This window comes from Rissa tridactyla, chromosome Z, assembly GCF_028500815.1.
Source record: "Rissa tridactyla isolate bRisTri1 chromosome Z, bRisTri1.patW.cur.20221130, whole genome shotgun sequence".
Taxonomy (NCBI): Eukaryota; Metazoa; Chordata; class Aves; order Charadriiformes; family Laridae; genus Rissa; species Rissa tridactyla.
The window spans coordinates 52,139,882-52,145,881 of record NC_071497.1 but is presented as its reverse complement, the minus strand read 5'-3'; positions in this window follow the sequence as shown (position 1 = coordinate 52,145,881).

Here is a 6,000-nt window from a genome sequence, read left to right as displayed (position 1 = left end):
ATCTCCTGGTTCATGAGATATCAAGATTAAATTTACTCTTTCTATTTCATCTGTGGGTTTGTGGTTGTTCCTGCGTCCTGCCTGTGTCAGCTCACAAACATAAAATGACTGTTCATAGCAATTACCCAATTGGCATATTGAAATACCTTTTTGAAGTTAAAATGTTTCATAGATATAAGGACTTTATTTAGTAATTAAAATTTCAAGGGAAGTTAGTGGAAGTCAGGCTTCTTTGCTTTAGGTTTCACAACTAAGCTACAATGATTCAAAATGGTTTTTAGATAGGTACAGTTTTGCATATTTCCAACACAATGAAATTGATGCTGACATCAAATGCACCTGGCTTTTCTTTGAAAGATACTCAAGAAAAAACAAGGCAACTGATTTTACCTAGAGAAGCAGAGAGTACTCTTACAATCAGCCCTCCAAGCCTATAAAAAAGAAATTAAAAATCTAAGCAATTAATTTTAGTGTCATGTGACAAGGCTTCCTCCATACTCGTAAAGGAAAATTTTGAAATGGTGGGTACAGTTACACATCGTGCAAATGAAAGGTTCCCTATTGAGTCTTCAGCCAAAGGGAGCCAATGTGTCATAGGAGACAACTTGCAGAAGCTTGGCTACAGTCCTGCTTGGCATCTGATAAAATCTTTGCATGCTTTAACTAGAAAATACTTGCACTAGAAGGGAAAAAGTGCCTCAAGAAGTTTATAGTTTCTTAGGTCTTAGTACAATCACTCTGGCAATTTACACTGGCAAAGTGCTAAGTAATTCTGTTGCAGCACTACCTACCTCTTTTCCATACTACTTCACCTCCTCACATAAACTGGTATGTCAAACTGTACCAGTAAACATTTTCTTAGTCTTTTGTTATATATGTGACATAGCTAGACTGGCAAAAGTTTCCCATGCCATAGGAAACCTGGAGTTTGGCCTTAGAAAGTGAAGTCTTGTTGACTGTCATTGAGATTCAGATCAAATTTTCTAGAAAGAAAACTTAAACTTCTAAATTTCTTGTGTATTTTTGAAATTATTTTTACAGCCATATCTAAGAAAAAACTTCAGGTGGTCTGGTATGTAGTTTATAATGTTAAGAACCAAACTCATGCTTGGCAATAGTGTCAGCTGAAGTTGAAATGTGACACATTTTCATTACATATTTTCACAGAATCACTGCTCATAAAATGGCAGAATCATAGAATGGTTTGGGTTGGAAGGGACCTTAAAGATCATCCAGTTCCAACGCCCCTGCCATGGGCAGGGACACCTCCCACTAGACCAGGGTGCTCAAAGCCTCATCCAGCCTCGTCCTGAACACTTCCAGGGATGGGGCATCCACAGCCTCCCTGGGCAACCTGTGCCAGTGCCTCCCCACCCTCACGGTAAAGAATGTCTTACTAACATACAACCTAAATCTCCCCTTTTTCAGTTTGAAACCGTTACCCCGTGCCCTATCACTACACTCCCAAACAAAGAGTCCCTCCCCATCCTTCCTGTAGGCCCCCTTTAGGTACTGGAAGGCTGCTGTAAGATCTCCTCATATAAAGCATTTTGCAATAGTCCCCAGTCCACAGCTCTCTCTCTGGGATAAATAGCTTTTGGATCTTGATGATGGAAAAACCATGGCAAAAATTTCCTGAAAGAAGAATGTGTATGATCAAAGAGTAGTATGAACCTTCCAAAGAGATCCCATCAAGGTGGATCGTGGACTTAATATATGCTACATCCTTATGCTACAATTCTTAAATTGTAATTGTCCCCATATTATTCCCCTGATGGAAGAAGCAATTTATGTAACATCCTCTTTTGTTGTCTAAAATGCTTTTCATCCATTGCCCGTGACAACATTGTTTCAACAACTAAATCTTAAAACTTCATTAGTTTCACAAAAACTCAATTTTCACAAAATGAAAATGAATAGTGTATCTGAAGAGGGTTTGACTCTTAGGCACAAGGGAGTAAAACCTGAAGGTTCTCTGGTGTGTAGGCAATATGCAAAAGCACCTTCAATTAATAGAACTCCTTGTCCTACAAATACCACAGTCATGTCATATTTTCTAGCTGGGAATTTCACCAATGGAGTTTCAAGTCCAAATGTGATTTCCTGAAGCATTCCTTTCTAACTCACAACAAAAGGCAAACATCACCTAATGCATGCCCAAATCCAAGAATGATATTTATAATGAATTTCCAAAGAAGCTGCAAGTGAAAACAATATCATGTTTTCATGAAAAATGGTTTGCATTTTTGTATTGTTGACGTGTTTCACTGTGCAAACCAGCTTTGAAATGAAGATGCTGGCAAATTACTGCTGCAGTAAAAGTTTGGTACAACTACAGCAGCTTGAGTTCCTGACCAAATTTTTATTTATGGCTGTGCTTGCTCATGACTGAAAACAACATGTAACATACTCGGAAATGGTAGATGGTGTCCACTCTGTGATACTATTGCTGCTTTGTGTCTGACTTTGTTCCTTGTACACCTTATATACCCAGATTTACCTGAAAACATCAGAATGACTTGGGTCAGCAACATTTAAGGCCTAAAGAATAGAGCTCTGGTTGGTCTGGTCTGGGTGGTACGCATCCCTGTCATCATCTTTCTCTTAAGCTTGTCTTCCTCTTCCACTTCCAGCTGTTCCAGTGGAAGCAAGAACAGGCATTAGAGGTAGATTAGATGGTAAATGGTAAGGCAATCATTCTGACTGCTCAACATGCATAAGATGAAAGCATCCTGCATTCATTTGACTCTCACTCAAATTATGTAAAATATTCACCCATGAAGTAGTTCAGAAATTACCAAACACAGCATGTTTCCTTCCTTTTTTTAAAAAAATTGTTTCTGTGTACCTTGAGTGATAGCAAAAAAACCCAACGTGCTGTACCCTGTCAAAACAACATGCTGTCCTTGAGAAGTGCTCTCACTTTGTGGAGAGATGCAAAAACCAGTTTAACTTCTGTCTTTTGACAGAATTATATTTTAGTTACACAACTTTCAGATCACAGTTTTTTAGATGTAAAGAGCCTTTATGAATGTATGAATGTGTATTAATATTTTACTTTATCATACAAGTAATGTAAGCTACTTTTTGTCCCACCTATAGCTACATTTTAGGAATGGATCATTCCTGTTTGGGTGTCATAGCGAAAGGTGCTGGTGGCTGCCTTTGAGAGTCTTCAATGCAAAGATTGTCATGCTCCCAGTCCACTGTTCATTGGCATGGCAATTTTGGAAGCAGTGACAGGCAAGACATTGCTAGGCCTTCCCATTCATTGCCACTCTTGGTGAACAGCAGGATGGCGGTACCAATGTGAGATCATACTATAAACTCTACGGCTTAGCTTAGGCTGAGTTAAAAAATGCTCGCCCAGAAGGGCTGGGGGAATACTTACAACTGGGTGTGATGGGTGCTTTGGGTGCTGCCGTCCAGAAGACAGCTGCATCCTCAGAACAAAGCCCTGCAGTACAGGGCGAGGCTAAGAAGAAAACTCACAGCTGCTAAAGCCTCACCTCCTAAAATTACAGCCCCAGAACTTTTCTGTATCTCTGTAATTGCTGTGCCGAGGCAGTCAGTGCTTAAAAACCAGTGACAATGTTCCTTGTCTGACAAGGTACATAGGTACCACAGAGACCAAGGTATTGAAGAAGGGCAGAGCTGGTTCTAAAATATCGAATAAAAATAATGCTCAACACTAATTCTCCAAAGTTTTTTCTGACTACCTACAAACATTAATTTTGTTAATGTTATGACGCTCCTGTAGAAGCGTAAGTGATGATCATGGTGATTTTTCCTGGTTGAAGCAGAAGCCCAGGGTAATTTAAAATTACTTTTTCTAAATTTAGTGATGTGAGCCAGGGCTGAGGATAGCATAAAATCTGATTTATGATTAAGCCACAAACCCACACTTTCATAAGCATTACCATGTCATTATATTAAGACTATGTCTGTTAGAGCAAGTACTATTCAATACTGCCACGGAATGTGATTACCTTAACAAATATTTACGTATCTCTCAGGCTGTGTGAATCAAGACAGGAATGAAGGGTGTTTCTTGTGGTGAAAGACTAGGGGTTTAATTAATGTCTTTGCTTCCTGGACCATTTAGGACCGGCTTTTCAGAATGGTTATGTATCCACAGTGTTTATTGACTGTAGCTGGAGTTGTGCACGTGTAAGCTCTGAAAATCAGTCTCCTAAGCCTGCAGGATATCACAGTACAAGATATAGGCTACCTGATTACTTCAGCAGTATGTTAGTTACAATTTCTCTTTATTCCTCTTCCATGTAGGATGCTTTTATTAGCTTGTTTTCCAGCTGTCTTTTACACTATCTATCTCCACTTCTCCTCTAACTCTGACGGTCTTTCAAAGCTCTTTGGATTTCAGCACTTCCTCTCTTAAAGAATTCAGCTTAATACCTGCCTCGTTTGAATTGCTTGAGTTCTTCATACGTTCTTCGCTGCTTTAATGTTGAATTATTAAAGTCTCTCCAGCAGAGGAAAGTAAGCACCTCTTGGAAACCTTGAAATACCCATGTGCCTTTTGCCTAGTATATAAAGGACAGATTAATTCCAAGCTATAAAAATAAATAGCTCTCTTTGTTCTTAAGAGGATTTGGATTGAGTGAAGTTGCTTTATAAGTATATGACTTCTTAGTATTGTAGTTTGGAAATGAAACAGAAAACATATTATCCACTCATGGTAAAAAATGATCAGCTTTGGTATTTTCAACTTAGGGGCTTCTTGAGCTTCTACTTATCCTGCTTGAGGTTTACATACTTTACATTGGTTTTTTTTAACTAATAAAGAAGAACTCCGAATTCAAGAAGAAAAGAAGAAGGAAGAGAAGAGAGGTGGTGAGGGGAATTCCTCTATCTAACAGAACAGGCCAAGGGGATTATTTGAAATAGCATGAATAATTACAGCACAGCAGCCTCTATCCTCTTCCAAACCAGGCTCCCCGCTGTGACAGCACTGTGGTTGGCAGTGACCACCCTTGTGCCGGGGAATTCTGTGATGTCGTTTTCACATGGTCTTACAAAGAAATCCAGCTCACTGATTTCCACACAGTTTGGCATGTTTGGTTTTCCAAATAAGGTTTTTGAAAGCAGTACCTTATTTCCTTTCTACGAAGGCTAAAAATCTCTGATAGTTTTCTGGAAGATCAGGGTTTAATCCTGCTGCTCTCGGCCCAAATAGCTCCTACATGTTTATGTCAACCCTGCACTTGGATCAATACAGCCCCATCACATCCACCCTAGATGTGGTGACATCAGATAAGTGATGGTGTGTTTTCAAATGTCAGGTAATGTTGCAATTACACAAAGGGGAAAGGTATGTTCATAACATAAACAAGAGCAGAGGAGATAACAACAAACACATAAAAAGGCATGCATGGTTTTGGAAACTGTAATGAGAATCCCTCATGGAACAACAAGTAGGTTTCAGGGAGGATACACAGGAAGTGAGGGCAACAGCCCTTAATCAGACCTTCTTCCAGACTTGGGGAGTGTCATGATGCGCAAAGGTGATGGATGAAGAAAGCAGAGGGTGTAGCTGAAGAAGGAAACAGAGACGGTCAATAACTACAGGAAAAATGGGCTGAAGCTTAGGAAAACTTCCATAATGAGGAATAATAACTGCAATTAAGAGGCAGCGGTGAGTAAGAGCTAGTAAAAGAATTTGGCACTGAAATGCAGTGCATGTATAAATCTAATTGGGAGAGACAGAAGGGCTTTAGACCATGCTGTTATTGATAAACAAAGCAAAATATGCTCTTATATCATAAGGATGTGCTGTTACATTCTTATCCCCCCTAAACTACTTTCCTTTGCAAAAGAAGCAGGCAGATATCGTGACCTTCTACTCTCAGCATCCCACCCCTTCCACACAGCTTGCAAGGACCCAATCTCCTTTCATGAACTTTTTCTGGTCTTGCCTTTGCCTTCTGCTCCAACAAACCACCTGCAAACACACCTTCTTTTCGACTGTTACTTTCCTAC